The sequence below is a fragment of the Sorex fumeus genome, unplaced genomic scaffold, assembly GCF_029834395.1.
Source record: "Sorex fumeus unplaced genomic scaffold, SorFum_2.1 ptg000032l, whole genome shotgun sequence".
Taxonomy (NCBI): Eukaryota; Metazoa; Chordata; class Mammalia; order Eulipotyphla; family Soricidae; genus Sorex; species Sorex fumeus.
This window is the reverse complement of record NW_026606089.1, coordinates 6,850,444-6,860,782: the sequence shown is the minus strand read 5'-3', so window position 1 is coordinate 6,860,782 and position 10,339 is coordinate 6,850,444. Positions and strand designations below refer to the sequence as shown.

The 10,339-nt window shown below is 38.4% G+C and overlaps 1 pseudogene; it reads left to right on the top strand.

The window, feature by feature from the left end:
* The first annotated feature begins 5,450 nt into the window (after positions 1–5,450).
* LOC130025869 (uncharacterized) lies at positions 5,451–5,544 on the top strand (annotated as a pseudogene).
* The last annotated feature ends 4,795 nt before the right edge of the window (positions 5,545–10,339 follow it).

Genomic DNA, 10,339 nt, shown 5'->3' with positions numbered 1-10,339 from the left:
CAGCTGCACTTATCCTATTGCTAAGGGCACTTACTGACTTTTGAATTTCATCCACTGAATCCTTTATTTGTGACTCTTCTTTTTGTAGCTTTTTAAAATTCTGTTCTCTTTTCTTCCTGTATTTTCTTGGCTCTCTGTTCTATTGTTTCTTTCATTTCTTATTTTAGTCATTGGATATCTCTTCCATTGATTCTTTGAGTAGATCCTTGAACACCCTCTGCATTTTATCCTGGAATTCTTTATCAATGAGAGCGCAATTGTGGACAACCTCGATTGATGATGTTTCTTTTCTTCATATTCTCCTTGTGGTGGAGATTTGCGCTTTGGAAGAGTACTTTTTAGTTTTGAGCTTGTACAGCATATTTCATACAGGTCTTTTGTTATAAATGGAGTAGGCGAGTGGAATGTTGTTGTATTCTAGTAGAGGTGGTCAGAAATTTTTAGTCGGTATTAGGCGACAAAGTGAGAGATGAAAGTCCTGAGTGCCCAGATTGGGAAATATAACTGCGGCTGGCCACCCAGGAGAAGGCCACGCCCACTTCTGGGAGGACACACTCCCTATATGGTGGCCACGCCCCTGGCCCATCCCAGGGTCACTCCCACCCAGGATCCTGGAATGTAGGAGGAGCGATGGAAAATCCCATGGAGCTGCCTCAGGTGTCCCCTTCTGGAGGGTGTCCAGTTCTGCAGGAAAACGCGGGGGACTGGGGGTGAGGAGTGGTGAACCTGGCTTGTACTCCCCCTACCCACCGGGAGGGGAGGGGCTGATTAGGTGATGGACAGTCCCAAGGAGCTGCTGCAGGTGTTCCCCGCAGGTGTCCCCCTGTGGAGGGTGTCGAGTTCAGCGGGAAAAGGCACGGGGCTCTTGTTTTATTTTTACTTTATGTTCCAATCTTAATGGTATCACCAGCCACTCAGTCAACCTAGCTAAACCCTAAAGTCTCTTCCACTTTCTCCTGCACAAGTCTCTGCTTTCTGACAAAAGGGAGGACCTCAGAATGCTGACATAAATCTAATACCCATGGCTGCAGGAGATAGTGTAGTGCTTATGGAACTTGTCTCACATGCACTCAATTTGACTCCCAGCACCACATGATTGCCAGAGTATCAAAGGCTGTATAGCCTCGGAGGACCCCAAGCACCATGGCCACGTTTTCTGAGAATTGTCTGTAGGGCCCGCATACCTCCTGAGCATTGCTTTACAGACTCTCCCAGCAACCAAAAAATACGTAATGCCCCAGAAACATGTACTTGTCTTAAATAGGGAGCCTCACTTGTGGTGAGGTTCACAAGGAAATATTGCATGAAAACATAAATCAAAGAGCAGGGGAGACAGTGTAAATCATGTGAGTACAGATCATATATTTGGTGAAATGTGTTAAGATTTAGTTGCCCTAGTCTTCGCACCAGGGATATTCCTTCAAAAATGTCCCAATATACTGGAAAGGTTCTAGAACATTAGATGACTGAAACTCAATTATGAGCAACTTTGTAACTGTGTATCTCTTAGTGATTCTAATCGATAAAGTAAATTTTAAATATACCCATCAAAGTAACCTTTTTACCACTAAATGGGAAAGATACTTTCTAATACTTATCCTCACCAAAAGCTCAATAGAGTGTGACACTTGCCAGGAAATGTCCTCCCTTGTATTTTTCTCATGATACTTATTAGTACTTCACTCTTCTGTTTCTTCCCTTTTCTCATGCCAAATCTTCCCATCTCCCTTGCAAGCTCCTGAAATATTATCCATTCAACATTGATGCACTTTGCCACTGCTCCTCTTGACGTCTTGTCCACGAACAGATTCTAAAACATAACATAGCTGCAATTACAGTATTCATTCCAAAGACAGTCATTGATATATCTTTGGGTTTAGCTTTCTACAAGCTATTGGCACACAGGTGAGTAACATTTTTTTCCTACAGAGAACACAGCAATAGTTATGCTGGGTTTTAAAGTTCCATCAGTATTTTTAATGTTTTATTGAATATCTGTGATATAGACCGTTACAAATCTATTCATAATTTGCTTCCAGTCAAACAACGATCAAACTTCCATCCATCCTCTAGTGTACATTTCCCAAAACCAATATTCCTGGTTCCCTAAAACCACCCCCCAACAAACTACCCCCACCCCCAGCCTGTCTCTATAGCAGGATCTTTAATTCTTTCTCTCTGTCTCCTATTTATTTTGTGCATTAAGGGTCTCATACAGGTACTAAGAGGTCATCATGTTTGTTGGAATTTAGCATTTTTATCAGGAAGGTAAGGTTGGAGTAGCTTTGAGGTATGTAAATGACTGCTGAGGCTTCCATAAGTACAGAGCAGTGGGTGTGGGATGCCCATCCTGCCCAGAGAAAGCCTACAGATTTCAGTCACAAAACACACATATCCGAATTTTCAGCTGTTATGTTTCAGTGAGAGCCATCCTGAGACGGTGGAAACCAGAGGAGGGCATGGTGGCGATTTTGTATTGTTGGAGAAAGTGGCTGCACTGGGTTCTGGTTGGGTGGGCACCAAACTAACCTGCCTCCCTCCGATTTACCCTAGTGTCTTCAGCCTTTTGCAGTTCCAAGGTTAACTGTGGCTGTTGACATCTTCCAGATTTGTCTATGGGTCTCTGAAACAAGACCAATGCATTAGCTTGTATAGCTGAGCCAGGGTTGGTTTGTTAACATGGGTCCCACATATCTTTCGAGAGTTTAATTTCTGGAGAAACGTAGTCCTGAGTTGTTGGGAGCCAGCCAGAGGCACAGTGGCCATTTGAGGTTATCGGGAAGCATGAAGACACCATCAGACTGTTGATGTACTCACCTGAGGGTACAGGTTGACTTCCTGCAGGCACTGCACAACCAGACTAACAAATATTCATTGAATGAATGAACAAATAACCAACATTTTCAAAATGTGTCTCTTTCTTGCATTTTAGAAGGGTAACTTCTAACAGGAAAATAATCTTCATGGTATAATCAAGACCTACGATTTATTTTTAATATATTTAATAAAAGCTACACATTTTGGAAATTTATACAAAGAAATTCTTTTAAATTATCTATCTTCATAATTTTCTTGTAAATTACTAAGATATCACTGTTTCTTCCACCGTTCTTAGCATAGAAATTTACAGACAGAATGTGCTAAGTAAAAATTCATTTTGGCACTTCTCTTCAATGTAGTACTGGAAGTACTTGGAATAGACAATAGATAAGAAAAAGATATTAAGGGTTTTTCATGTATGAAAGGTATAAATAGTCTCTCACTATTCACAGAAGATATCATACTATATTTAGAGAATACTAAAATCTCTACGAAAAAACTCCTAGAGGCAATAGACTTTTATAGTAAAATTGCAGGCTATAAACTCAATACCCAAAAGTCTATGGCTTTTTTATATGCAAGTAATGAGAGAGAAGAAAGTGACATGAAAAAGCAATCCCATTCACAATCGTGCCTCAGAAAATCAAGAACCTTGGAATCAGCTTAACTAAGGAGGTAAAGGACCTACACAACAGGAAATAACAAAGGACAGGAGGAAACGGAAACATATATACTGCTTATGGAATGGGAGAATTAATATTGTCAAAATGGCAATTCTCCAAGAAGCATTGTAAAAATTCAACTTGATCCCTATAAAGATTCTCATGACATTCTTCAAAGAAATTGATCAAGCACTCCTGAAATTCACATGGAACAACAAACGCACACGAATAGCTAAAGCAATTCTTGGGGAAAAGACGATGGAGGCATCACCTTCCCCAACCTCAAACTCTACTACAAACGATAATAATGAGAACAGCATGGGACTGAAACAAAGGCTCAGCTGCAGACCAATGGAAAAGGATTGAATATACCGACACACACCCTCAAATATATAATCATCTAATCTTTGATAAGGGATCAAGAAATGTGTAGTGGAGCAAGAGAGTCCTCTTTAACAAACTATGCAGAAAAAACTGGACAGCTACATGCAAAAAAAAAAAAAAGGCTCAGACCTCTACCAAACACCACGCACAAAAGTCAGATAAAAATAGGTCAAAGTCCTCAACATCACACCAGAATCCCTCAGGTATAGTGATGACAAGGTCGGCAAATCCTTCCACGACATTGAAGCTAAAGGTATCTTCAAATACAACACGCCACTTGCCAAGCAACTGGAAACAGAGATAAACAAAGGGAACTATCTTAAATTAAGCAGCTTCTATACCTCAAAAGAAACAGTGACCAGAAACAAAGACTCCACCATGCGGGCAAGATACTCGCAGAAGACTACCAGGTTCTCTGAGAGTGAGAACTGGACAATCAGAGTTGCTGTCTTCTAAATAAGATCCAGTCTCTGGATGTTGGCTATTGATGGCATTACATGGATCCAGGGGTAGTTCGTGGTTGTAACACTTAATTACTAGGAGATGGGGGATCTGGAAGGAGGGGGCACAGTCTTGATCTGAGCAGCCATGGAGATCTCATCCCCCGGTCCCGCACATTTGGGTTCCTCTTCCAGTTCCTTCATGCATGAGGCTCCTTCAAGCTTGGGAATAGTGGTCTTAAGCGTACCTATGGCTGGTTGCAGAGGTCTTCAGCTGCCGAGGCTCTGCTCAGGGCGGTGAGGGAATCTCACGCAGCCACCTCCAAGGGGCCCCAGTGAGAAAACCCAGGTGCGAGGTCAGGAGACTGTTGTTTTAGACATATTTGGAATTAATTTTCGATCGAAAAGTACACATCATTGAAAATACTTATGTGCTTAGTAATAAATTACTACACACTTGTTCAATCACGTCAGAGACCCCACTCTGCTCAGAGAACTAGATTTTTAATTACAGATCGTTTTGACCATGTGTCATTACTGAGAATCACTATCAGTAGATATGAAACTCACTATACAGAAAGATGCACACAGGTTACTATGAGTCATTTATGTTGTTAATGTGAGTTGGCCATTAAACTTCACTGAGACCCTTTGTTCTGTCCTTTATAGGAGCCACATGATTCTCACCTTCCGTTTTAGTTGAACTTGTAATAAGGTGGAATGAAATCATCAATATGCTTCTCACCTCATCCTTCAGGAGAAAAATCCTACATACATTCAAGGTGGTCAAAGTGCAGACAACACCATCCACCTTTTCCTGGAGATGTACAGGGGACTGAGGTGAGAACAGCAAAAGGCTCTAGTTTAATGGTCTTAATTAAGGTTTCAGGGAACGACATTAAACAACCTCATATACCATCTTCCAAAAGAATGATTTTGTAAAACTGATGCCTAGGGTATGGTAAAAGATAATATGGTAAAAACCATGTTTTTCTTTCTGGGACATTAAATTTCTAAATCTATTTATTCATGCTGCTTTGAAATACATTCCTTGATTAGGAATCATTGTCTGCCATAGGAGTGAGGAAGGACAACACTCAAAGTAATAAGAAGAGAAAAATATGGAAAAATTAACTCCTACTAAGTTTAACACATTTACTAAAATTGAAATGATAAAATGATGAGCATGGTCCTTGCACAGAGATGATATACAAACTTGTAAAGCATTCCATATTTTTGTTGCAAGAAGAATGAACAGGTCTACTTTAAGCTAAGACAATCCCCACAAGTACAAAAATTCTACATAAAGAGAGCACAAATCCCCATCACAACAATCTCTCTCAATGTCAATGGACTAAATGTGCCAATTCAGAGGCACAGAATGGGAAGATGAATTAGAAAACTGAAACCAACATTCTGCTGCCTGCAAGAAACACGTCTGAACAATCAAAGCACCCATGGGCTAAAAGTAAAAGTCTGGGAAACAAGTTTTCAAGAAAATATGACCTCCACAAAGCTGGAGTCGCCATACTAGTATCAGACCACATGGATTTCATGCTAAAGTTTATCAGAGACAGTGAAGGTCATTTCTTAATGATCATGGGATATGTACATCAGAAAGAACTCACCCTCCTCAATGTATATGATCCTAATGACAGACCAGCAAAATACTTAAAAACAACTTCTAATTGATTTATAGAAAAACATTGATAGCAACACAATACTAGAAGGAGATTTCAACACTTCTTTGTCACTTCTCGATAGATCAAACAGACTGAATCTCAGCAAGGAAATATTTTCTTTAAGGGAAGTAATGAACAACCGTTGGCTTAGAGAAGAAATCAAAGAGAAAATAAAAAGTTTCCAGAAACTAATGAGAATGAGGACACGAGCTACCAGAACTTGTGGGACACAGCAAAAGCAGTGTTAAGAGGAAAGATTATAGATCTGCCAGAATTCATCAGGAAGAAAGAAAGGGCCTACATGAATAAATTAGAGCTCAAGATTTTGGAAAATGACCAAGAAAAGTAGTCCAAACTAGGCTGGAGGAAGGAAATAATAAAACTTGTACCAGACATCAATGAGCTAGAATCCCAAAATACAATCCAAAAGACCAATAAAAGCAAAAGCTGGTTCTTTGAGAAAATAAATAAGATCAATAAACCATGAGAAGCCTCTCAATGAAACAAAGAGAAAGAATTCTAATAAATCGAATCAGAAATTCAAAGGGGGGTATCCTAATAGAAAGTACAGAAATCCATAGGATCATCAGAGATTATTTTGAGAATCTTTGCAGCACGAAATGAGAGAATCTTGAAAAAAATTGATAAATTATTGGATTCCAATTACCTCCCAAGGCTGAACCAAGAAGATTTGGAATACTTGAACCTATCACTAACAAGGAAAATGAAATGATGGTCAAAAGTATACCTGCAAACAGAATCCATGGCCCAGATGGATTCAATAGTGAACTACTTCAAACCTTTAAAGAGGAACTGCTTCCAACATTTTTAAGATTTTCCAGGAAATTGAAGAAACAGAAATTCTCCCAAATAGTTTTTATGAGGCAATGATCACCCTAATACTCAAATCGATAGAGATACCACAAAAAAAGAAAATTACAAACCTATTTCCTTGATGAATACAGATACAAAGATTTTCAAGAAAACACCAGCAAAGAGAATCCAGAAACTCAACAAAAGATCACACACTATGACCAAGTAGTTTTATCTTGGGGATGCAAGGATGACTTAACATTCTCTAGTCAATCAACAGAATACACCATCTCAATAAAATAAAGATAAAAGTCATATGATCATATCAATAGATGTAGATAAAACATTTGATAAGATCCAGCACCCATTCATGATAAAAAACTCTCAACAAAATTGGAGTTGAAAGTACTTTCCTCAATCTAGTCAAAGCAAATTACCACAAACCCACAGCAAGCATTATTCTCAAGGGGGAAAAACCAAAGGCTTGGAACAGAGATCAATGAACTAGAATCCCAGAATACAATCAGGCACAAAACAAGTTACCCACTCTCACCACTCCTATTCAACATAGTACTTAAAGTACTTCCCATATGATTTCGGTAAAAAAAAAAAAAAAGATATCAAGGGCATCCATTTAAAAAAGGAAGAACTCAAGCTTTTACTATTTGGAGATGTCATGATACTATACTTATAAAATCCCAAAGAATCTACAAAAAGCTCCTGGGAACAACAGATTTGTTTAGAAAAGTAGCATATTACAAAATCAATATCTGGTACTACATGGCTTTCCCATATATTATTAATGAAAGAGAAAAAAGAGATAGAGAAAAACAATCCCATTCACAATAATACCTCAGAAAATAGAGTATAATAGAATCAAATAAAAAGGTTAAGGAACTTTACCAAAAAAAAAACCTACAAAACACTACTTCACGAAATAAGAGAGTATTATGAGGAAATGGAATCTCATCCCATGCTCATGGAATGAGAGGTTTAACACTGTCAAAATGGCAATACACCCCAAAGCTCTATAAAGATTTGATGCACTTTCTATAAGGATACCCATAACGTTTTTCAGAGAAATAGATTAAACACTCTTGAAACTCATACAAAACCATAAACTCCCATGAAGAGCTAAAGCAATCTTTGGTAAAAAGAAGAAGGGAACACCTTTCCCAACTACAAACCCTACTACAAAGTTTTAGTAATCAAAATACCATGATATTCAGATAAAGACAGGCCTAAGATCAATGGAATATAGTCAAATATCCTGACGCTGGCCCTCAGATTATTATTACCTAATCTTTCTTAAAGGCTCAAGAAATATGAAGTTGAGCTAGGAAGTCTCTTCAGCAACTGGTGCTGGGAAAACTGGACAGCAATATGCAAAAAAAAATGAACTCAGACCTCTTTATACTGCCAGGCACAAACTCAGAATAAAATGTATTAATGACCTCACTATCATACCTGAATTCTTAAGATATATGGAGAAAAATGTGGGAAGATCCCTTCATGACATTAAAGCTAAGGGAAAGTTCTAGAATGAAACACCACTGACCAAGGAAGAGGAAGTGAAGATAAACAAATGAGACTACATTAAACTAAGAAGTTTCTGCAACTCAGAAAAATGGTGACCATGATCGAAAGACAGTCCACGTAATGGGGAAAAATTATTTATGCAATACCCATACAATTAACCTCAAAATTCTGACTCCTGTATCATTAAGAACACTAAATAGTTCCCGTGAATTTTATTCTTCTTCACATATATTTACTCTAAAATATTTTAGATTTACTTTTAAACCACAGGTAAAAAGGTAAAATTATAAGTTTTTTTAAAAATAAAAAATAATCCCTATACATAGCCAGGTGCGACCCAAAAAACAAAAAAGCAAGCAAGGAAGCAAGGAAGCAAGAAACAAAAAAAATTAAAAATTAAAAAATAATGCCGTTTGCAATGCTAAGGATTAATGCCCGATCATCATTCTTTGCGTTTTTGGGTCACACGTGGCGATGCACAGTGGTTACTCCTGGCTCTGCACTCAGGAATTACTCCTCACGGTGCTTGGGGGGACCATACAGGATGCTGGGAATCTAACCTGGGTATGCCGTGTGCAAGGCAAATGCCCTACCTGCTGTACTATAGCTCCAGCTGCCCCACTCCCCATAATTCATCATCTTGAGTGCCTCAGATTTTTACCTTCCATTTGGAAACTTCATCTTTACATTGACACAGTAAATTGAAACCACAGAACCATTGAATGGCATGTTATAATGGTAGCAGCCATGAGCAAACATTGATAACCCATAAGTTGGCATGAATGAATTCTGTCTCAGATGCTTCACTTCTGAGGATACCTGTCACTACCTCCTCTCTGTTACGTATCCCAGGATCAGAACCTACATCAGGCCATCAGTAGAAATTGTCCACCGAAAGCTAGCCTTCCACTGGGATCAGAATCCTTGATCCATTTAACTTGAAATTTTTCATTCATGACTTGTTGACCTTGTTTCAGGCGGAGGCATCCAGAGCATAAACTCAGCTTTCCGTTGTTTCCACAGGAAACCCAAATACCTAAGAATGTTATCATTTCTGACGCCACTCTTAAAGATTTTTTTTCAATCCCACGGTAAGATACTATCATTAATGTTATAATATTACTGTTCTCTATAGTCCGGTCTCCCCAAAGAACTCTCTACCCTCCTCACTCCAAGTGCAGACTCCAGTGTATCATGATCCTGAACGTACTTATAATAGTTTCACTCAGGTTCTCCCCTAAAGTGCACAAGTTAAGTTCATACCAATCCAAGTTCTTATTCCTAAACTACCAGAGTGGGCTTGTTCCTCAAGCTTGTGTTCTCCCTTGAAGAAATACCGTGCTTCCTTTCTCTATGTCTCTCTTTGCTTGTTTTGTTAAATGACTGTTCTCGCTTGAACATATATTCCATTCCACCCTACAACTGTTTCACAAGTTTCTAAGGGTTATTCAATAAAATATATTTTGTTTCACTAAACTAAAACTTTTAAAAACCCAGAGCATTGTTAAAACCAATATTTGTATCTTTTAAACCACAAATTTTGAAAATGAAAGATGGTAAAGCAATGGAAAACTACTCAGTTGTATGAAGTGAAATCTTCTTATTATTTGTATATAAAATGTATAACATGAGGAAATTATGTTTAGTGACAAAAACCAGGCAGAGAAAGATAGGCATCCTACAAATTCAGGCATATGTGGAATATGGAGAAAACAAATTAAAAGAATAAAATGAAACAGACAAACCTCTAAACATTATTTATATTCTATGATTTATAATTCAATTAACAATGGTTTCTCATACACATAATTCCAACATGACACTCCTCATTCTCTCAAAGAACAAACCCTCCCTCTCCCCCAATCCCCCAGAATCCCTCCCTCCTAATCCCCTGACCCAATTGTGTGGATCAGTTCTCCCCTTATATTGCTCTTGAACATTTGTTGCTACCTTGCTGTGTGTCTTTACATCCCACATATGAGAAAAATCTCTCTGTATC